The sequence below is a fragment of the Mastigoproctus giganteus genome, chromosome 6, assembly GCF_048544385.1.
Source record: "Mastigoproctus giganteus isolate SK-2022 chromosome 6, ASM4854438v1, whole genome shotgun sequence".
NCBI lineage: Eukaryota > Metazoa > Arthropoda > Arachnida > Uropygi > Thelyphonidae > Mastigoproctus > Mastigoproctus giganteus.
The window spans coordinates 154325259-154349950 of NC_143580.1; the positions used below are offsets into that span (position 1 = coordinate 154325259).

Below are 24692 nucleotides of genomic sequence, written 5' to 3' on the forward strand. Positions count from 1 at the left end.
CTCCGTAACTGACGTTCGTGGCCTTCCCGGCGTCTCAGAATCCTCCAGAGGGAAATTTCCCTTTGGAATTCTCTATACCACCTGAATATCGTTGTACGATGTGGACAATCATCATCTAGTGCAAGAGTCATTTCTTCTAAGCACTGGTCTATGGTTAAACCACGCACAAAATTATACCGCAAAACTGTCCTTATCTCATTTCGTGACCACGATGCCATCGCAAGCACTTTACACTCTCACTACTAATGAATAACTGAGCCCATCGACTTGGCGCGGCGGCTACTATGCACGTATGAACATGTCTCAACATGCAGCAACAAGCAGCTTCCTGTGATTCATTGTTGCGTCATATTGCAAAACTTTCCTAGTACCTTTTGTATATACACACACTTAATTGCTATTTTTATGTTTTATATGCTATAAAGGAATAAACTTTTAATTTTCAGGTTGGTGTTGTAGTTATGTGGTGTTGATGCTATTGTAATAGCTATAAATTAAAATTATATGCACATAGCTTGAATTAGGGCATGATCCAGTTTATTTATGGATTTGTGTTTGTTGTGTAATTTATATTTTGAATGGCAGGCATTTCAAGCATTAAGGCCTAATGGTGCTGCCCAGCAATTTGGTGTGCTAGCAGCAGCGGGTTTGCCTATTTTTTTATTATTATTATTTTTTTTTATATAAAGATGGTTCTTTACATAGTTCAACATAATTGTTTACACAAAAAAATAAATAAATAAAAAAAAATAAGGGAACCGCTGCTGCTAGAACCAAATTGCTAGGCAGCACTGTTAGGCCTTAATGTCTGAAATGCCTTCCATCCAAAATATAAATTACACAACAAACAAATCCATAAATAAACAGAATCATGCCCTTATACACACTTTGGTCCTTGAAGATGTCACAGACATTCTCTTAGGTGTGACAAGCTGGGCTTGTAACCCAGAAGCCTAAAATGCTGATGGAACTGATATAGAGATGACACTTGAGTCAAGTAGACCAAATTACGGAAAAGTCTGGTTGTTCCACAACCACCAAATCCTCCTATGCTTACACCTTCACGATGGCAGGACCGTTAGTAACCCTGGGTATAACCCCATGTGGAAGTCCTGAAATACAGGTATATGGCATACCTGTATGAACCAAAGTAAGCAGAATTGGAAGTGTGGCATCCACACCACACAGGCATGATTGATGCTAAGTGGTTGATGATACTTATAAACTAGTGCAATACCACCAATTTGCTTATTAAATGCTTGTGGTGGTGAAACCAGTGTTTTGTCTCCAGAGCAAAGCTCCGACAACCCCTATCTTTTCCATCATCCAGTATAAATGATGTCTTTTGAGGTTATGATAGGTATCATGGCAAGTACCAAGCTTCCTTACATTTTGAGAGTATAGCTCTAAAGCAGTGTTCACAGGCCAGCCACTGGATAATCCACCGGACCAAACCTATTGGTAACTCTCTAGGAGGCTTCCGGATCAGCTAGTGTATAATCTCGTTGCCTCTACTCTGCCAGATAGTACCTGGAGGGCGTCTGAGTGGTGTGTGTGCATGTGGGGCACTGTCAAAGCCATGTTATATCAAGGAACTGGGTATATTTTTTCCATGAATATCCAAAAAATTCATTACTTCATAAAACATGTCCTTACCTTTCTTACTACTAAATACATCATGAATAGTCAAGCTAAAAGAACAAACTTTATCAGCAAAAAAAAAAAGACCTAAACCTCCCAAACACATATCATATACATGGGTCTCAGTTCCAATCTCAACAATTTGTTTATTTCTACTTTCAATTTGCCAAGCCTCAATTACTTTTTCCAACAGAACCCTAATTATTGGTTGATTCACGCACTGCTCATCTCAGTTGTCCTAATTATTCACTGTACGATTCCTTTCACTTCAAAGGTAGTACTTTTGCATATAACTGAACTTTTATTCCCCATCAGAGAATTAGTAATATGGAATCTCATCTTTTTGATTTTCTCTGTCTTAAAATCTCTCTACCTCCATTTATCAAATTCATCTGTTGCCTCTATCGTTCTCCCAACTGCTAATCACTTGGAACCCTTGACTTCCTTTCTTTGAAATTTGACTTTTTCCAGTCCAACTTTCATAATAGTAATTTTTTCTTGGTAAATTTAATGGTCACAACACCTGCTTGCTTCCATTTTCTAGTCACACAGACCAAGTTGTTCAATATGCTGAGACTACTGCAATTACTAATGCCTCACAGAGATTATTCATTTACCTACCATAATAACACACAATCCTAACAACTCAGCCAACACAATTCATTTTTCTCACAAACACACAATTACACAGTCGAGGTGAGTGGTCCTCTAGGCACCTTGGATCACAACTTGGTGATGGTCTCCACTCTAATGGAGCCTTTCTCTCATTGCCATTCTCACCCTCAAGTTATCAGGTATTAAAAGGATGCAAAACGGGATAATCTATGAAATTTCTATCCTACTTTTGCTTGTTTGGATTGCTGCTTTAAATCATCTGATGTCAATGTCTGCTCAGATCAAGTCAATGAAATTATTTTTGTAGGGATGAAATCCTTTATTCCACACACCACCTTAAAATTTTGTTCTTTATCTAAACTTTGTTCTATAAATGCACTAAAACTATAAATGCACTAAAACTGTTCAAGAAAAGAATGCTCCATATTGCAATTGGCTTGCATCCAAATCAACAGCTTCATTTTTTGCTTACACCAAAGTTCGCAACTATTCCCACCTCTGTTAAAACCTGATTGTTGTATTGTCCCCTGAGCTAAAGATAAAGCCAACCTTCTAGCATCCTACTTTTCTTCTAACTCCTGTTTAAATTACAGTCGAACTTGGTTATAAAGAGCACAGAAATAACGAGATCACGGCTGACGAGCAAAAAGCCATAATGATTTTAATTTACACGTATTCCCATACAATTGCTCACTATCATAACAGTGTACTACATGGATATACTGTACAAACTTTGGTAAACATGAAAACATTCTTAATTGCTCAGGTAGTCGAAAAAAACCCAATTTTTGATATAGACAAAAATGAAAGGGGCGACTTAGCTTTTATTATCACCCACATCGGATTAGGAGCCAGTTTATGACCTAGGTCATAAACCGGAAAGGTCATAAACCACTGCAATAGTGCAGTGGTTTTCAACCTTTTTTTTATTAATAACAGCACCTTTAGCACTGTATTAAAAAAATGTTATATGATAGTTATAATAATTTAACTATAAACAAAATTAAAAATCATAATACAAATTAAGTATACTTATATAATAATTTTATTCTTTATATAGAGGTACTGATTAAACATCAATTATAGATCATCACAAAATTAAAAAGATAGCATATAGTGGATACCATAAATCTTTTTATAATGAAATAAATATATAAATTTTTTAAAAAAATCAGTTTAAATAACTTAACCACAAATTACATGGCACTCCTGGAATGTTGTTGTTGCGGCACCCCGGGTGAAAACCACTGCAATAGTGCATTGACATTCCACTTGTAATTTCTATGGTCGCATTACCCTATTTACAGATTGCCTTGCTCGTTATAACCAAGTTCGACCGTATATTGGTAAACCACCTCCTACCATTCTCAGTACACTGCATTCAATGCCTCCTGTGGTCTTCCATCAAAAGGATGTCGGAACTTTGAAGTCTTGATGCCAAAAAAGCATCAGGTCCTGATAGTATTTCCCCACTTTTTATAAAAACCTGTGCTCCTGAGCTTACTCCTGTTCTGTGTTGCCTTTGCACATTTTTTTGTTCCACTAGTGTTTTTCCTTTTGCTTAATATACAGCAAGTTCCTAAAACAAGTGACAAATCCATTCCATCCAATTTATCATCCCATTGCCCTTACTTGTAAGTAATGGAAAAATCCATTACCTGCCAACTTCTAAACTATCTTGAAAGCTTCCATCTGATCAACAACTGGCAGTATGGATTCCGTCTGTATTGATCCACTCGTGATTACTGGTTGATGTTACCTTCTATGGACAAATTCAATAGAAAGGTTCGGTGAAACTCAAGCAGTTGCTCTTGACATTTCAAAGGCTTTTGATCATATCTGCCATAAAGGTCTTCTAAATAAGCTTCCATCGTACAGTTTGCCAACTGTTTTTTGTAAATGGGCACCCAGATTTCTCTCTGACTGTTCACTGCAGGTTATGGTAGACAGCTCTGCCTTCCAAATTCTCCCCTAGCCAGTGTTCCTCAAGGTTCAGTTCTTTTGCCCACCCTTTTCCTCTTATATATCAATGATTCCCATTGACTGGAAATCCTATCCATAGATTTGCTGATAATAGCAAATTGCATTCCACCTTCCACTTTGAGAAATTAATGCCCTGCACAAACAGCTTCAACTTCTAGAATATCCACTACCAATTCCTTAAATGCTGATCTCCAGTTGGGCAAAGAGAACTTAGCAAATTTCAATCCTTCTAAAACTCAATCCTGCCTTATATCTCAAAAAACAGATTCTTCTGTTCCTATGCTTCTCTCCGACAACATTCAGATTTCTAAACAACAATATCAGATATCTCTCTTAGAGATTTTTTTTTTTTTTTTTTTATGAGAACCCCAAACACGAAAGGTATCAAAACCTATAGTACTTAGTACCATGCATGGGTTGAAGGAGAAGTATGGGGAGAGGGGATGCCGGAAACTTTGCTCTAGAGACTAAACAAGAGATAACCCTGACTTATAATTTCTCTTGGCATAAGCACATTACAAATATTGCTTCCTCTGCATCTAAAAAACTGTGTTTTCTCTTTCTTTCTCGGTGTTACTTTTCTTCTAAATAGCTACTCACTCTCTACAAATCTACCCTACCACAGAATATTGTTCCCACATCTGGGGCGGTGCCCATAACCTCTCTCATGCTTCTAAACTCCATTCAAAAGAGGGCAATTAAGTTAATGACCCATCTTTTAAAAATTCTCTCCATTTTCTGTCTCATAGATATTCAGTTTCTGTTGCATGCCTTTTCTATAGTTACTTCCGCTGTTCTTCCGAATTGGCTTCTATATTTCTCCCTCTCTTCCAACCCAATCTGAACAGATGTCACAACCAGTCAGGGTCCTTTCACTGTCCAAGTGCAAACTAACAGAACCAACTTTTCTTCTTCTTCCTCATTTCTTTCAAATTCTGTTTTCTGGAACAAACTCCCTTCCCACGTATTTCGTGAAAATTACATCTACAGAAATTCAAGTCTAACATGAACAAGTATCTTCTTTTATCTTCTAAACTTTCAACATAACCACAGTGCTAAGTATTATAGATTCTAATACCTGTCATGTTAGGGGTTTATAAAAAAAACAAACGCACGGGTCCGCGTACACACACACACACAACGAGTTGGCTTTGAATTAGCAACACACATTTAATACCACATGAGGGTACCTTCTTTTTTTTTTTTTTTTTTTTTTTATGAAAACCCCAAACACGAGAGGTATTAGAACCTATAATACTTAGTACCATGCTTGGGTTGGAGATTAAGAAGATGAAAGAAGATATTTGTTGACATTAGACATGAACTTCTGTACTCTGTAATTTTCAGGAATAACATATGAAGGACGGTTGTTCCAGAAAACGGCAGTTGAATGAATAAATGAGGAAGGTGAAAAGTTGGTTCTGTGAGTTTGAAGTTGGACAGTAAATGGATGTTGGCTGGTGACGGCACATGTTCGGACTGTTTTGAAAGAGAGAGCAGGAATTATAGAAGCCAATTCAAAAGAACAGTTCCCATGGACGTATCTGTAGAAAACACAGGCAGCAGAAACAATACGTCTATGAGACAGCAAGTGGCGAGACTCTGTTAGAGATGAATCATTAATTAACCTAACTGCCCTCTTCTGAATAGAATCTAGAAGCCTGAGAGAAGTTTTGGGGGCACCGACCCAGATGTGGGAACAATATTCTATGGTAAAGGGGATTTGCAATTTGTACAGAGTGAACAGCTGTTTGGAAGAAAAGTAAAGACGAGAACGAAAGAGGAAAACCAAGTTTTTTAGAAGCAGAGGAAGCATTATTTGTAATGTGCTTGTACCAAGAGAGATTAGAAGTCAGGGTAACCCCCAAAACAGATATATCATCTTGCCTAGAAATCGAAGTATCACCAAAGATATAAGACAAAACTGAATTTCAGAAGGATTGAAATCAACTAAGTTGTCTTTGCCCCACTGGAGAATTACCTGAAGATCGGCATTTAAGGAATTGGTAGCGGATATTCCGGAAGTTGAAGCTGATTGAGCAGGGCAAGGTTTCTCAAACTGGAGAGTGGAATGTAATGTGCTAACATCGGAAAAACTATGGATAGGATTTCCGGTCAATGGAAGAAGGTCATTAATATACAAGAGGAAAAGAGTGGGGGAAAGAACTGAATTTTGGGGGACACCAACATTAGTGAAGAAGTTAGAAGACAGAGAGGCTTCTATCATCACCCTCAGTGAGCAGTCAGAGAGAAAACTGGATAACCAATTACAAAAAACAGTTGGCAAACCCTAAGATGGAAGCTTGTTTAGAAGATCTTCAGGCCAAACACAATCAAAAGCCTTTGAGATGTCATGGGCAACTACCTGTGTTTCACTGAACGTTTCCATTGAATTTTCCATAAATGGGTAACTTATGCCAGAATATCACCAGTACATTGACACTGACAGAATCCATACTGGTGATCGCTGATCAGATGGAAGGTTTCTAGAAAGTTTAAGAGTAGGCAGTTAATTGATTTCTCCATTACTTTAGAAAGAATAAAAGTAAGTACAATCAGACAATAATTAGATGGGAAGGATTTCTCACTCTTTTTAGGAACTAGCTGGAAAAAAGAAAATTTACAAGCAGAAGGAAAACACCTTTGGAATAAGAAAGTGAAAAAGCGACACAGAACAGGAGTAAGTTCAGGAGCACAGGTTTTGAGAACAAGTGGAGAAATACCATGACAACCTGGAGCTTTCTTAGCATCAAGATTCGTCAATATCCTTCTGACATCCTTTTGATGGAAGACCACAGGAAGCATTGAATGGAGCATGTTGGGAATGGTTGGAGATGTTTTACCAAGATCATTAATACATGAGTTGGAAGAAAAATGGGATGCTAGCAGGTCAGCTTTATCCTTGGCTGAAGTGACAATAGAACCATCTGGTTCTGACAGAGGTGGGAGCAGAGATGTGCAAAAGTTGCAGCCAATAGCTTTGGCAAGAGACCAGAATGCTCAGCTAACATTAGGGCAAGAAGCAAGTTTTCTACTCTTACTCTGTTCAAAATCTAGTTTGGACTCATTAATAACTGCTTTATAATTGTTGCGAGCTTTGGTGTAGGCAGAAAATGAAACTATAGAATTTAAAACAAGCCAAATAAGATATGCAACATTCTTCTCTTGAACAGCCTTAGCATATTTATTGGAAAACCAAGGTTTAGATAAAGGTTGTTTTGGTTTTTAGGAGCATTAGCCACAGGATATGCAGTGGTCATTCCTTGACCTTTCCGCATTTGGTGGTGACAGGCTCGAACCCCGGTCTAATCCAGAAGCATGTAATACGCACTACTGCTCCTTCCCACCTGGCTACGGAGGCGCCCGTTTAGATAAAGGATGAGATTTTAAAGTGGAGTGTGTATAAAGGATTCCATTCCTACGACTGTGTTAATGACATGATCTGAGCAAACGCTGACATCAGAAGTTTTGAAACAGTAATCCGACCAGGGAAAAGAAGAAAAGAAGTCTCGCAGGTCATTCCATTTTGCATTCTTGTAATGCCGAACAACATGATGTTGGGAAAAGCCATGAGATAAAAGTTCCGATGGAGAAGAGACAATCACCAAGTTGTGATCTGATGTGCCTAAGGGACCACTCACTTCGACCGTGTACTTAGAAGGGGGTTGTTTGTGAGAAAAAGATCAAGCGTGTTGGCTTTATGGTTACGATTGTTCAGTATTCTGTGAGGTAAATGAACAATCTGTGGAAGGTCATTAGTAATTGCAAAAGCCTCAGCATCTTGACTAGCTGGGTCTGTGTGATTAGAGAATGGAAGCCAGCTGGAGTTGTGAATATTAAAATCACCAAGGAAAATTACCTCACTGTTAGGAAAGTTGGACTGGAGAAAGTCAAGTTGCATAGAGAGGAAGTCAAAGAGCTCCCAATGATTAGTGGAGTTGGGAGAACAGTAGAGACAACAGATGAATTTGACAGAATGAGGTGGAGAGATTTTAAGCCAGAGAAAGTCAAAAAGAGCAGATTCCAAATTACCAAGTCTCTGACAGGGAATATCAGAACGGACATATGCACAAGTACTACCTTTGAGATGAAAGGAATCATACAATGAATAATTTAGGCAACTGAGATGAGCAGTGGTTAAATCAACCGATAACTGAGATTCTGTCCGAAAAAGTACATGGAGTTTGGCAAACTGCAAGTGGAAATGGACATCGTTGAGATTAGAACTGAGACCACATATATTTGTGAAATGGACCAGGAAGTGTTTGGGAGGTGTAGGTCTTTTTGCAGATAAGATTACTTTATTAGTTTGACCATTCATGTATTCAATAGTAGGAGAAGTGGGAGGGACATGCTGTATGAAGTACTGAAATTTTTGGATATGGCGTACACATGGTAAGAATATACCCAGATCCTTGACTTAATGTGGCCTCGACAAGGGCCCCCGCACACACTACTCGGACTCCCTCCAGTCACTATCTGGCAGAGCAGAGGTAGCAAGATTATGCACTAGCTGATCCAGAAGCCGCCTAGAGAGTTACCAATAGTTTCGGTCTGGTGTACTAACTAGCAACCGGCCTGAAAACACCATTTTAGAGCTGTACCCTCGAAATGTAAGGAAGTTTGGATCTTGCCATGATGTCCATCATAACCTCAAAAGACATCAATCATACTGCGTGATGGAAGAGATGGGGAAGATTTGACCAGTTGATGAGAGTCATCTACCACCTAGTGCCCATAATACAGCCTGTACACATCTTGGCATGGACTTCAGGAGGTGTTGCAGGGTATCCTGTGGTAGTGCTACCCATGCATTGCAAAATGCATCCAGTAATGCCCACAAATTGCCATGTGGTTGGTCATAACAACAAAAGTACTTTTCCATTATGTCCCAAACATGCTAAACTGGATTAAGATTGTGCGAGATGAACGGTCATGGGAGAATGAAGAATTCACTATCATGTTCCCGAAAGCAATTAGCACCATGCCAGGCCATATGGCATGGTGCTAATTGCTTTCTGTCTTGTTGATAAACATCAGCTGTTGATTAAAGGCAATCTTTAATAAATACCAGTTGTTGAGCTGTTAATTAAAGGTGATCAGAAGATCCACAGAACATATCATAGAAACAGTCCCGAAACCATAACACCACTGCCTCCAGCCTGCCAAACACCAACAATGCATCCAGATGAAAGGGGCCCCATGTTGTCTCCAAATGCAGACACACCTGTCAGTATGATAGAGTTAGAAATGGGATTCATCAGACCAGGGAACAGATTTCCACATGCAAAGTGGTACAGTTTGGTGCTGACATGCCCATGCAAGGTATAGTTTCTTGTGTCTAGTGGGTATCCCTGAAAGCCATAGACTTCCATAGCTTATAATAGCTAGCTAATGTAGTAGTAATCGTGGCATGTGATGCAAGAAAGCAAGCATGAGAGCTTATGTAGCATCAGCCAAAAAAAAAAAAAAAAAAAAAAATTCACACAACCATTCCCTCTAAATGTTTGTCCAGTTTCTCCTTAAATTTATTTAACCTATCAACTTCCACAATGACAGATGGAAGTTGGTTCCAGCAATTAACCACCAGCTGGCTAAAGGCAAATTTCCACACATCTATTCTACAGCTGTCTTTCCTCAATTTGAATTTATGCTCTCTCAGGTTGGTAATCTGAGCAGGAGGAAGAATCCCATTGGCATTGAGCTTTCTTAAACCATTCAAGGCCTTATACACCTCAATTAGATCACCAGATACCGCACTCTCTAGACACTGCAATTTGCAGAACTTAAGCCTTTCTTGCATTCACCAATCTCATTGCCCTTCTCTGTACTCATTCCAGCAGTTCTACATCCTTCCTAAAATGAGGCTTCAAGACCTGTATATGGTACTCAAGGTGTGGCCTGACCATTGCCTTATACAGAGGGACAATCATCTGCTTTTCCCTGCTAGCAAAATTCCTGTATATCATTGACAAAACCCCATGACCTGCCCTGGCAGCCTGTCTGCATTGCTCAGAAAACTTCATATCTGACTGCACAATTACTCCCAGGTCTTTTTCATTTAATACCACCCTAAGTGTAGTACCACACAGTTGGTACGTTCCTCTGGGGTTACTTCTACCCCCATGCAGTACTTTGCATTTGTCAATGTTAAACTTCAATTGCCACTTCTCATAGTGGCAACTGGACAAGTGAGAAGTCTCCACTTCTCACTTGACCAGTACAAAGTGGGAATAGCAAGACCAATATCCTCACTTTGTACTGATAGCTGGTAGCTGGAATTCTGTGGGTTTTCACGTTGTTATGGTGAAATGTGTTTCCCCTTCTTTGAAATATTCGATCATATAAAAAACATAAATTTTCAGAAACTAATTACTCTGTATCATGTTTGTAGCTACTTGTGCATGCCGTGTTCTTTGTTATTAATTGCTTATCATTTTTACTGTTTTAAATTTACAACCAAAAAAAAAAGCTAGTGAAGAGAAATATCAATTAATTAGTATGTACATATCACAGTACATATTAATTAAGCTACTGTATGTAAGCATAAATTTATTTTTATTTTAACTGGAAAATATTCTTCCGATTTTCACGTATCATTTAAAGTGAGGGTCCACTGTATTTTGCTGGGAGATCCCTCGGTTAGGTTCTGTGCTATTGAACTTGTGCTTGTTTGAGACCATAAAAAATAATTGTGACTTCGAAGAGTGCAGTCTGTGACTTTTAAATGAGAGCAGAAGATAGACGAAATCTAGATGCTGCAGAAGAGATTGTGTTTAGCAGCGATGAAAAGGAAGAAAATTAAATTAACGTACATTATCTGATATAAGTATCACAGTTTGTAAGGTAAGACGTTTGTTCATTACACAAGATTTTGTAGGAACCAAACTACCATGTTATACGAGGGTTACTTGTATTTATTTTCTCAGGGTGTTTTTCTTTCCTATGCAGTTTACGTATACTGATTTAACTAAAGAACCCTCTGCTCCCTTTGAAGGTTCTTTAGTTAAAATAAATTATTTAACACTGCTGTTGGAGTCCCATTTATATTTTTGTGAAATTGCAAAAATCAAACTTTATCTTTGCATAGAAATCCAGTATTTTGCAAAGTTAATTTCCCTATATTTTAGAGTTTTCAACACTATATTTTTTCTGAGTGTCATCTGGGGACCCCAATCCTTAGAGGATGAGTACACTACATCCAGTGCACTCCCCCACTTTGCATGGCCCTACTGTGCAATCTATCAACATACCACCAGGCTGATAAAACTGAGTAACTAGCAAATATAGTACATACACTTTGATGGAAGCTGTTTTCAAAACTCATTTCATATGCCAACCAAACCACACCATGTCCATTTACCTATGAGCAAAAATGAAAATGAAGAATGCTGTAAAAAATTACTTTTCACAGATATTCACTATACTGTACTTTCTTCTATATCAATACAATAATAATATATACCAGAAAATAGAATAACAAATGTGATCAAACTCAGAGCACAAGTGGAATGATTTATATTGCCATAATGCAAACTATGTAAAAGCAACTATTTTAAAGATAGTGAGTAAATTGGTTGTCATACTTCTCAATGTTAGCTTATTTTAAAAGTGCACAGTAGCAAGGCCTTGCTATTCTTCTTTACATGTTTCCAACTACCATAAAAACTACTTTGTGAATCCATTTCCTTCTTGGCATTTCAGATACAAGAAAATATCATTATTCCTTGACATTATTACATGCAACCAATCTTCTTTAGAAAATCAAGGAAGTGTTCCTCAAAAGACTAACAATCAACCCCAATGGCATCATTAGGAACACCCACCTAATAGTAAGCAATTCCCCCACCCACCTTTTTTTTTTTTATATGAACACCCAAACACAAGAAGTATTAGAACCTATAGTACTTAGTGCCATGCACGGGTTGAAGGTTGAGAATATTGTTTGTTATTTGGTTTTTAGGAGCATTAGCAACTAAGGCCGTATTGCTCCGGGGATATGCGGTGGTCATTCCCTGACCTTTCCATATCCTCCGTATTTGGTGGTCACAGGCTTGAACCCTGGTCTAATCAAGAAGCGTGTGCTACGCACTGCTGCTCCTGCCCAACCGGCTACGGAGGCACCGGTTGAGAAGATGAAAGAAGATCTTTGCTGATATTACACTTGAACTTCTGTAGATTTTAATTTTCAGGAAATATGTATGAAAGAAAGTTGTTCCAGAAAACAGAAGATGAATGAATAAATGAGGAACAAGAAAAGTTAGTTCTGTGAGTTTGAAATTGGATAGTAAAAGGATGTTCACTAGTTGTGGTACACATTTGGATTGCTCTGAAAGAGAAAGCGAGAATTACAGAAACCAATTCAGAAGAACAGTGCCCATGGAAGTATTTACAGAAAAAGCATGCAGCACAAACTGAACATCTGAGAAACTGTTAGAGAAGAGCCATTAATTAACCTAACTGCAATGTTCTGAATAGAATCTAGAAACCTGAGAGAGATTTTGGGGGGGGCACCACCCCATATGTGAGAACAATATTCAATAGTAGAGTGGTTTTGCAATTTGTACAGAATGAAAAGCTGTTTGGAAGAAAAGTAACGCAGAGAGCAAAAGAGAAAACTCAGTTTTTTAGATACAGAAGAAGCAATATTTGTGATATGCTTATGCCAAGAGAGATTAGAAGTCGGGGTAATCCCTAATAGAGATATATGATCTTGCCAAGAAATCAGAGTGTCACTGAAGCTAAATATAGGAGCAATAGAATCCTTTTTGATAGAGATGACAGGTATGAGTTTTAGAAGGATTGAAATCAACTACGTTATTTTTGGCTCCTGGAGAATTATATGGAGAAGGGCATTTAAGGAATTGGTAGTGGATATTCAAGAGGTTGAAGCTGTTTGTGCAGGCCAAGGTTTCTCAAACTGGAATGCAATGTGTTATCATCAGCAAAACTATGAATAGGATTTCCAGTCAATGTAAGAAGGTCATTAAATATACAAGTGGGGAAGAGTGAGAGAAAGAACTGAACCTTGGGGAACACCAGATTAGTGGAGAAGTTAGAAGGTTAAAAGACAGAGAACAATCTACCATTACCTGCAGTGAGCAGTCAGTCAGTCAGAGAGAAAACTGGATACCTAATTACAAAAAAAAAATAGTTCACAAACCATATGGATGGAAACTTATTTAGAAGACCTTTATTGCAAATATGATCAAAAGCCTTTGCAATGTCAAGAGCAACTGCTGGAGTTTCACCAAACTTTTACATGGAATTTGTCCATAGATGGGTAACATAAGCCAGAATATCACCAGTGGATCAACACTGACAGAATCCATACTGGCGACTGATGATCAGATGAAAGGTTTCTAGATAGTTTAAGAGTTGACAGTTAATTGATTTCTCCATTACTTTAGAAAGAGTAGAAGTAAGTGCAATGGGACAATAATTGGATTGGAGGGATTCGTCAAACTTTGTAGGTTCCTACAAACTGGCTGGATAAGAGAAAATTTCCAAGCAAAAAGAAAACATCTCTGGAATAAGAAAGTGAAAAAAGATTACACAGAACAGGAGTAAGTTCAGGAGCACAGGTTTTGAGAACACGTGGAGAAATACTATCAGGACCTACAGCTTTCTTCGTATCAAAATTGATCAAAATCCTTCTGACATCCTTTTGACAGAAGACAACAGGAAGCACTGAAGGAGTGTACTGGGAATGTTAGAACATGGTTTACCAAGATCATCAATCCACGAGTTGGAAAAAAAGTAGGATGCTATCAGGTCAGCTTTATCTTTGGCAGAAGTGGCAATAGACCCATCTGATTTTGACAGAGGAGGGAACAAAGAGATGTGCGAAAGTTGTGACCAATAGCTTTGACAAAAGAAAGACCAGAATGGTCTTGCCACCATTTAGATAAGAAGCAAGTTTTCTTCTCTTAGCCTGTTTGATATCTAGTTTGGACTGATTAATAAATGCTTTACAATTGTTGCAAGCTTTGTTGTAGGAACAAAATGAACTGGGAGATTTGGAAACAAGCTAATTACAATAAGCAACATTTTTCTCTTCAAAAGCCTTAGCGCACATGTTGGAAAACCAAGGTTTAGGTAAAGGACCAGATTTTTAAGGTGGAGTGAGGAATAAAGGATTTCAACCCTACAAGGATAATTTCGCTGACATGATCTAAGCAAGCGTTGACGTCAGAATATTTGAAACAGTAATTCAAACAAGGAAATGACATCTCGCAGATCAACCCATTTTGCATTCTTGTAATGACAAACAACACGAGGTTGAGAATGGCCATGAGAGAAATGCTCAGAAGAGCCATCAAGAAGTTGTGATTTGAGGTGCCTGGAGGACCACTCACCTCGACCATGTATTAGAATGGCTGTTTGTGAGAAAAAGATAAAGCATGCTGGCTGCATGGTTAGGATTGTCTGGTATTCTGGTGAGGTCATTAGTAATTGAAAAAGGCACAGCATCTTGACCAGCTGGATCCATGTGACTAGAAAACGGAAGCCAGCTGGAGTTGTGAACATCACAAAAACCAAGGAAAATTACGTCACTGTTAGGAAAGTTAGACTGGAGAAAGTTGAGTTTCAAAGAGAGGAAATCAAACAGTTCCAAGTGATTAGTAGAGTTGGGAGAATGATAAAGGCAACAGATGAATTTGCTAGAATGTGGCAAGAGATTTTAAGTCAAAGAAGGTCAAAAAGAGGAGATTCCAAATCACTAAGTCCCTGATGGGGAATACCAAAATGGACATACACACAAGTACCACCTTTGAAGCGAAAGGAATCATACAGCAAATAGTTCGAACAACTGACATGAGCAGTGATTGAATCAACTAGGATTCTGTCAAAAAAAGTACAAGGGGTTTGGCAGACTAAGTGGAAATGGACATCACTGAGATCAGAACCGAGACCACGTATATTTGTGAAAGGAACAAGAAAGTGTTTGGGAGGTTTGGATCTTTTCACAGATAAGTTTTTTGTATTGGTTTGATAATTCATGGTGTATTTAGTAGTAAGAAAAGGTGGGAGGAACAACATACTGTATGAGGTAATGAAATTTTTGGATACGGCACACACATGGTAAGAATATACCCAGCTCTTTGACATAACATAGCCTCGACAATGTCTCCTGCATACATACTACTCAGACTCCTAGAGGTCTGCACAGGACAGGCTTGGCCCTCTAGCTTCGGCCTGATCCTCGGGCCCGGTAACACGAAGAACGTTCCAGCTCAGGTACAAATAATCGTTATTTCCAAACATTTCAGACTTTTTTGGGCTATTTCTTACATATATATTTTTTTTAAATATTTTTTATGTATTTAAATTCATAGAGGTTTTTAAGAAAAAATGTGTATTAGTTGTCTGTTGATACTTTTAATTGACCAATAAGGCACATTTTGCCAATGTCTCCAAAATTCACTGAAACTTATACTCTTTCGTGGAAATGACCCGGTCTGTATTTCTGCTCAGTAAAGTTGCAATTTACATTACATCAAGAGTATGACATGAGTCATCATGTTCCCTGGCAATGGGTTCCTTTTTGGTTGTATGTGTGCAGTATTTATTAAAAGTGTGATACAGTTAATCCCTAGTTCTGCTACATCAGAGATTTTGGGTTGACCTACTTTCAATTCTAAGAACATTCAATTGTAACACTTTCTAACCGCTTCTTTGCTATATCCAATACTGACCAATAATTTAGAAATACAAGGGGAATGCTTACACATCATTCATACAGTGCATGATTCATAAGCATCATGCACTGTATGAATTTTATGAGGTGGATATCAATATTTGTTTTGGAATTACAGTTGTGCCCCTGTATCCGCTGATTCAATTACCCGTGGTTAACCACAGAAAAAAATTGAAAAAAACTTAACACATACTACTTGCGTGTCCAATACGATGCTTCCCTTTATATTTTACGATTTTGATTTTAAATCGAATAGCTTCCCTTTATTTTTACAATGTCACATATGGTTTTGTCACCAACATTATAATGGTTCTTTAGAGATTTAATGGATGCACTGTTTTCAAACTTTTGAAAAATTTTAAATTTTTTTGTTTAATTTGAAAGCACAACTCTTGCGCTTGTCCATCATTTTCACGATTTCTAAACAAAAAAAAAAAAAAAAAAAAATCCGACATCCCTGACATAAATAACGAAACAAAATTTGTCCTTTTGCGGTGCGACAGAGCACAACAATCAACAGGATGCACTAGATCAAACTAAACATTTGGTCCCTTATTTTTTATTTATTTTTTTTTGTTTTGTTTTGAGCAATAGGTGTGAAGACAGCAGGGGCTGCAAGATAATAGGTACACTAATCTCCCAATGACGACTTATAGCGCCGGTTCTTGTCGCTTATTTACGACTTGCAAAACATCTGTTTATACCTATTCTAGTTATTACTTGAATTTTATGATTTCTGGTTGATTTTTTTTTTTTTTTTTTTTTTTTTAATTTGGAGTCTTGAAGTGTTCTGGTTAATCAAGAGTCTGCTGTACTTTATTATTACCGTATTTAATGTTGGTAATGTCTTACTGTGTGTTTAATTTCTAATTATACATATGTATAATAAAAACTTTATTATACATACATATAATAAAGTTTAATCAATTAAACTTTATTATATGTATGTATGTTCAAAAATATCACGTTATATATGGGGTCAGCAGGTATTTGCTTATATCTGTGTGGCGTCTCAGTAGCCAAGTGGGAAGGAGCAGCAGTGCGTACCACACGCTTCTTGATTAGACCGGGGTTCGAGCCCGTCACCACCAAATATGGAGGATGCGGAAAGGTCAAGGAATGACCACCGCATATTCCGGAGCAATATGGCCTTAGTTGCTAATGCTCCTAAAAAAAAAAACCAAACAACAACTTATATCTGTGGTTTCAGCCATCCAAGGTAGGTCGTGGAATGTATCCGTGTGGATACAGGGGTCTTACTGTAAATTAAACATGAAAAATTGAAAATTTATTACATTTTCTTTTTTATATGATTAATATTGATAATTATTTTGAATAATTATTAATATTGAATCTGAAAGGTAATTTTTTTTATTATTATGAAACTTCAAAGTAATGCTAGTGATTTTATTAAGAAACATTTTGATCAGGGTGGGATAAAAATCGGTTATGGGGGAAATGAATGAAAAAACAAATTCATTTCCCCCATAACCGATTCTGGTCAGGCCATCTAGACTTCGGGCCGCGTAAAAATAAAAAATGTAGGCCAGTGTAGACCTCTATCAGACTCCTTCCAGTCACTATCTGACAGATTAATGCAGTGAGATAATACACTAGCTGATCCAGAAGCCTCCTAGAGAGTTACCAATAGGTTTGGTCCGGTGGACTATCCGGCAGCCAGCCTGCCTGCGAACACCGTTTTATATACTCTCGAAATATAAGGAAGATTGGATCTTGTAATAATGTTCATCATAACCTCAAACGACATCATTCATACTGTATGATGGAAGAGATGAAAGAGAGTTTGCCAGAGCTTTGCTCTGGAGACTAAACATGGGTTCCATTATTTCAAGCCTCCAAGAAGTAAAGTGGTGGTATTGCACCAACTGATGAGAGTCATCTACCACCTAGAAAACAAAACAGTCTTGAAACAGTCTAGATTCATTGTGGCACGAATTCAACAAGGTGTCAAAAGCATGGCACAAGAAGGATAGTCTATGCTGGCTCAACTGCTATCACAGTTGCTGCAAATTGGATGGCTGAAGATGGCTACTCTGAAGGGCTCATTCCACTTCATCTTGCAAGTGATCAAAAGGATTGAGATATGCTGAATTGGAAGGCCACTGCACTACACTGAATTCACTCTCATATTCCCAGAACCAGTTCTATATAATTCAGGCCTTGTGACATACACAGTATATTATACTGCTGAAAGAAATGATTCACAGGTGGATATGCTGCAGCCACGAAAGGATATGCTGATTGGAAACAATTTCCACATAACCTGTTGAACAACAAAAGAACCAATATGCACCAAGGAAATGCTCCCAACAGCACTACATCACCAGCCTGCATTATTGATACTTGGAATGGCATCCTTGCCATATTCTGGTCTTTCCAACAGCATGAAATGGCAGGAACCAGGGCATTACACCAGACAATGTTTTTCTAATCCTTTGTAAATTCTAGATGAACAGAAGTAGCACCTACCATGTTTTGTCCATAAAAGAACCCATAAATGCAGCACCGTTTGGGGTTTTTTCGCAAATTAGTAGTAGTAGTGGCATGTGATGCAAGAAAGCAAGTGTATGAGCTTATGCAGCATCAGAAAAAAAAAAAAAATCACACCATTCCCTCCAAATGCCTGTCCAGTTCCTCCTTAAATTTATTTAACCTATCAACTTCCACAACGACAGATGGAAGTTTGTTCCAGCAATTAACCACTCGCTGGCTAAAGGCAAATTTCCGCACATCTATTCTACATCTGTCTTTTCTTAATTTGAATTTATGCCCCCTTAGCTTCGTAATCTGAACAAGTGGAAGGATCCCATCAGAATTCAGCGTGCTCAACCCATTCAAGGCCTTATACACCTCAATCAGATCACTGTGCAGGTGCCTAGTCTCCAGCCACTGCAATTTGCAGAACTTAAGCCTCTCTTGGTAAAAGGATCCCTTCATTCCCCTCACCAATCTTGTTTCCCTTCTCTGTACACGCTCAAGCAAATCTACATTACTTGATACCTCACTTATCCTCATTTAGCCCATATAGATGTATATTACTTAGGTTTGCAAATAATAATGTCACTAACTTGTATATTTACAAATATAACTACTATTATCTGGAAACAAATGTAAGTTTCAATTTACAGCACTACACTACAATATATTTTAATTCCTTCAGCCATATCAAAATGAAGAAAAGACAGATTGTGAAAATAGTGCTGCTACTAATTCCATAACTTCATTTGAAATGAGTGGTCTTTAATTTTTAGAAAACAGCATGTAATAGTGCATAATTCGTGGAAGTTTTGTTCTTGCAAGGCAAATACTGAAAATGTGGTACAAGTAGAATTCTTCCCAGTTCACTAATAAATTTTCATCTATTGTGCTCCTAAAAAACACATATTGCAATTCTTTCCATTCTTAGGCTAACTTGCACCATGTAAACTTTTTTCCCCTCCAGAGATATTTGTAAGTTCTAGAATGGCATAGATTCTTTCTCAATGATCATATAAAAATCAAAGTAAAGTTGCAAAAATTCTTCTGATTTTTCACCTGAATTCCTGATTCTGATTCGTGGTTAGTTTGGTATTTTGAAGCATCACTTAGTGATTTACTTGATACCTCACTTATCCTCATTTAGCCAATCATGGTTTAATCATTGGGTAAATCTTCATGGATCTTCATCCACGATTTACCCAATGATAAAACAACTCTATACGCAAATGTTACAGTAACTGGTATCATCAGGTAAAAATTAACCTGATAATGCAAAAACAAATAATTCAGCTTTGATACTAAAAAGAGCATGGACATAATGACCTTTGAGCAAAAATTACTAGAACTCCTACATTCAGCCTTAATTATTGCACATCTCATCCATTGGCAAAGATTTTGAAGATCAAATAATCGGATTAAACACTGTCAAAGATTACACACTGTTTAAACAGTTATGGATTAAACACTGTTTAAAGGCACAAAAGGTGATATAGTTGTACATGTTGGCACTAATGATATCAAGAGTAGGAGACCGGCAGAATTAACAAGTACAGGTCGCTGTTGAAAAAAAGCCGTGAAAGATTGTGCAAGGCTCAAGGGGTAGAATTTTTTTCAGCCTGGACTGTACTTGTTAACAGGAGAGACTGCTTCTACAGGGATGGGATACACTTAATAGAAAGGGTGCAAGAATGTTTGCTGATGCTATGGAGGCAGTGTTAAGTGGGTCAGAAAACTGCTAGCTTGCGATGATACAAAGATTAATAGATTAACAGTAGCAACTGGAAGAGGTGAAAGTGATTCTTGCACTGCTTCTATTGGAATGAGCAGAAGCATGAAAAACAAGATGCAAGATATTTCAGAGACTGCTGGGAGTCATTGCAGTACAAGTAAACACAGGGGTTGTGTTAGGGTAGCTAAGAATAGAAACAGGTGCATGTATACTTGCGTGTACACCAATGCTAGGAGTTTAGTAAATAAATTTGATGAATTTGAGGTATTGCTCAAAATATCAAAGGCAGATATTGTTGGGATATCAGAGACGTGGTGTCACACAGATATAAGGAATGCAGAACTGGAATTTGGGGAGTACAACGTCTACAGAAAGGATAGGAAGGGAGGAGGGGTTACGCTATTAGTTAAGAAACACAAAATCCAAAAAGTGAAGCTAGTCAACGTCGCTGAACAGTGCAGTCGGGTCAGTTTGGTGTGACATAAGCATTGGAAGATCAAAATTGAGAGTAGGAATGTGCTATAGGCCTAATGACTCTGATGAGTATAAAAAGAAACTGTACAGGGAAATAGAGTGGGCCAGTATATCAGAGAGTCTTATAATGGGGGATTTTAATTTCCCAGATATTGACTGGAATTTGTGGGCTGGTTACTCACACACTAGCAAGACTTTTGTGGATTTATTGGACGACTGTTTTCTACATCAGCATGTTTGGGAGGCAAGTAGAGGGAGTAATACTCTTGATTTGATTATCAGTAGTAATTCTTCATGCATTAAGAATCTGCAGATAAACGAACTACTAAGTGGCAGTGATCACGGTGTGCTGAAGTGGGACTTACTCAAAGAGGTAACTACCATTAGGGGTAAACGAAAGGGTTATTGCTTTCGTAAAGGCAACTACGATGGTCTGAGATAGTACTTAAATTCTATACAGTGGGATCAACTGATGATATTATGAACAGCAAATTCAAAATGGGAAGAATTGAAAGAACTTATCTTGGAAGATACTAGGCTTTATATACCAACTAAGAAATATTGTTCAAGGTTTAGGCCTAAATGGATGTCAGATGAACTAATGAGCCATATGGCAGAGAAGAAAAATGCATGGGATACATACAAATTAACACGTGACACAGAAGCCTATGATAGATACAAGTTGATCTGTAACCAAGTTACAAAGGAGGTTAGGCAGGCGAAGGCAGATTACGAGAAATCTTTGGCAAGGGATGCAAAGAAAAACAGCAAAGAGTTCTTTACTTATATAAACTCTAGAAGAAAGGGAATGAATCAGATTAGTCCACTTGATATCGATGGGTCAACTGTAGATGATCCTGCTCAGGTAGCTAACAAACTAAATGAATATTTTGCATCGACATTCACACATGAGGAGTTATTCAGCGAGGGGAAAGCCAGAGGTGTATTCAACTCTGGCAGTAAGCTAGAGAATCTTGTAATAACTGAGGGTAAAGTGCAGGAGAAATTGTTGAAGATAAACACACGAAAGGCACCTGGGGTGGATGGGATCTATCCAGTTATATTAAAGGAGGCAGCAAAGGAAGTAAGCAAACCCTTAGCCATAATTATGAGAGCTTCCTTGGACTCAGGGGAGGTACCCACAGACTGGAGATGTGCAAATGTGACCCCAATTCACAAAGGAGGATCAAAGGCCGACACAAGTAATTATAGACCTGTGAGTTTAACTTCTGTTCCAGGAAAATTAATGGAGGCACTGGTTAAAGAAGCACTGCAGGATCATCTAGACAAGACTTCAGTTATAGCTCGGACACAACATGGTTTTGTTAAGGGGAAGTCTTGCCTTACCAATTTGATTGGATACTATGATGCAGTCACAAAAGAACTGGATGCAGGGAATAACTTTGACATTATATATTTGAATCTTAGAAAGGCTTTTGATACTGTTGCATATGGAAGACTGCTGCACAAATTGGAGCAGTATGGCATTGGAGGCAAATTGCTGCTATGGATAAAGGGGTGGTTGAGGGGTAGAAGACAGAGACTGGTAATCAATGACACTGCTCATCGTGGACTAATGTTATTAGTGGAGTCCCTCAGGGTTCAGTGTTGGGTCCATTATTGTTTTCTGTATTTATAAATGATATTTATGATGGTATATCAAGCTTAATGTCCAAGTTTGCAGACGATACAACAGTTGGCAGGGTTGTTAAGTACACTACTGACACTATGCTGCTGCAACAGGGTCTGGAAAGGTTGAGCAGATGGGCTGAGAGGTGGCAAATGAAGTTTAACATTGACAAATGTAAAGTACTACATATGGGAAACAGCAACCCCAGAGCAATGTATCAACTCTGTGGTACTACACTGACAGTGGTAGAGAATGAAAAGGACCTGGGGGTAATTGTGCAGGCAGGTATGAAGTTCTCTGAGCAGTGCAGACGGGTTAGAAGAGTAGCTCATGGTGTATATTGTCAATGATATACAGGAATTTTTCCAGCAGGGATAAGGAGGTGATTATTCCCTTGTATAAGGCAATGGTCAGGCCACACCTAGAGTACTGTATACAGGTCTGGAGGCCTCATTTCAAGAAAGATGTAGAGCTGCCAGAATGAGTACAGAGAAGGGCAACAAGATTAGTGAATGGAACAAAGGGGTGCTCTTACAAAGAAAGGCTTAAGTTTTGCAAATTACAGTTTCTGGAGACTAGGCACCAGCGAGGTGATCTGATAGAGGTATATAAAGCCTTGAATGGTTTGAGCATGCTCAATGCTGATGGGATTCTTCCTCTTGCTCAGAATAATCACCTGAGAGGGCATAAATTCAAATTGAGAAAAGACAGATGTTGGATAGACGTGCGGAAATTTGTCTTTAGCCAGCGGGTAGTTGGAACAGACTTCCATCCCTTGTTGTGGAAGTTGATAGCCTAAATAAATTTAAGGCTCAGCTGGACAGGTATTTCGAACGAACAGAGGGGTGAAGTGGAAGTGGTTTTTTTTTTTTTTTTTTTGGCTGATGCTGCATAAACTTGCTTTCTTGCATCAAATGCCTCTACTAATGCTAATGGAAACATTTTGCCCTCATGTCGCCCTTGGTGACCATAAATATCACCATCCCCTGAAGCCGGCGATGGTAACACTAGTTTGTATTACTGTAATCCTCTTTGCCCATATAGATGTATATTACTTATGTATATTACTAACCTGTATATTTACAAATATAACTACTATTATCTGGCAACAAATGTAAGTTTCAATTTACGGCACTACACTACAATATATTTTAATTCCTTCAGCCATATCAAATGCAAGGATCCTTACACATTCTGGTGTTATTCGTCATGATGGTGGTAATGCTTTATATAACCATGGCGAAATGTACACTTTCCGATATACCTTTTCTTTTTTTCCAGTCTGCGTAACATACAACTAATATTTTACAATATTTTGTTCTAATTCAGTTGTACATAAGTCAATATATTAAGGGTTTTGAGCGCCCCCTCGTATTACAGCGGATATACTTGACGAAATTTTGACAAGTACTTATATTCTGCACTACGGTTTTTTTTTTTTTTTAAGTACATTTATCATACAATTAACATTAAACCCAAGAAAATAAAAGGCCCGTAATAACTAAAGGATATATTTTAAACTAGGGTGAAAAGTCTTTGCTAATACATACCTGAAATTTCACTAGTAGTGTTCAAAAAACAAACACTAAATCTAATTATGATTTGGAAATATTTTGGATATTCCAATGATACTGAAATTATTAGGCTAAAGACTTTCACATAAACTTGCTGGAAATTACATTATTGTTTCTGGAACGTAGCAGTAACGAAGCGTTACGGTCCCAGAATTTAACCACACATTCATGTAATACACTTTCTTACTGCACTGGGAAATAACACTTCGCTGCTATGTAATGTCTCATAAATATCTAGAGAGTTTAGCAAACACATAACAAGAACTAACCGGGTCAGTGTAACAATATATAAATTGCTTAGGTAGAACTAGATTTCAGAAATAAAATTCCACCTAATACAGTACCACAACAATTAATTTCTTCTGTTTACTGCATGAACCAATAGAAATAGAGCTGCACAACGCATGCGCTTTTAACACAGTAAATTTGATTTAAAAATATATAATAACAAAAAGAAACTCATAGCCAAGAACATACAGCAGACTGCCGATTTACAGGGATCGGATTAACACCAGTAAGCAGATTAACCGGGACACTTCAAAACCCCAAATTAAAAAAAAAAAAAAAAAAAATATATATATATATATATCAACCAGAAATCATAAAATTCAAGTAATAACTAGAATGGGTATAAACAGATGTTTTGCAAGTCACAAATAAGCGACAAGAATATGACTATATTTCCTCAGTATGTGACTATTTTCTGAAAGCTATCTATCGAAAATTTATTCTTCTCTTGACTTCCAGCCATTTATCATTATTACAGGCAATGACTTGTCCCAGATAAGTATATGACTCCACCTTTTCAATTACTGCTCCTTCAATCATTATATCCCTTTCATTACT

General features: G+C 37.8%; 1 protein-coding gene across 5 annotated transcripts in view; it reads right to left on the bottom strand.

Moving 5' to 3' along the window:
* LOC150084664 (signal-induced proliferation-associated 1-like protein 2) overlaps window positions 1-24070 on the bottom strand; it is a 585655-nt gene extending 561585 nt beyond the window's left edge. For 3 of the 5 annotated variants that reach the window (XM_090376537.1, XM_090376543.1, XM_090376536.1), the window contains exon 1: window positions 23823-24070. The gene's annotated coding sequence lies outside the window, so the exon portion shown is untranslated. Of the gene's footprint in view, window positions 1-23461; window positions 23484-23822 lie in introns of those variants that run through there. The other 2 variants (XM_090376544.1, XM_090376541.1) reach the window with 2 other exon arrangements.
* Window positions 24071-24692: the final 622 nt, after the last annotated feature.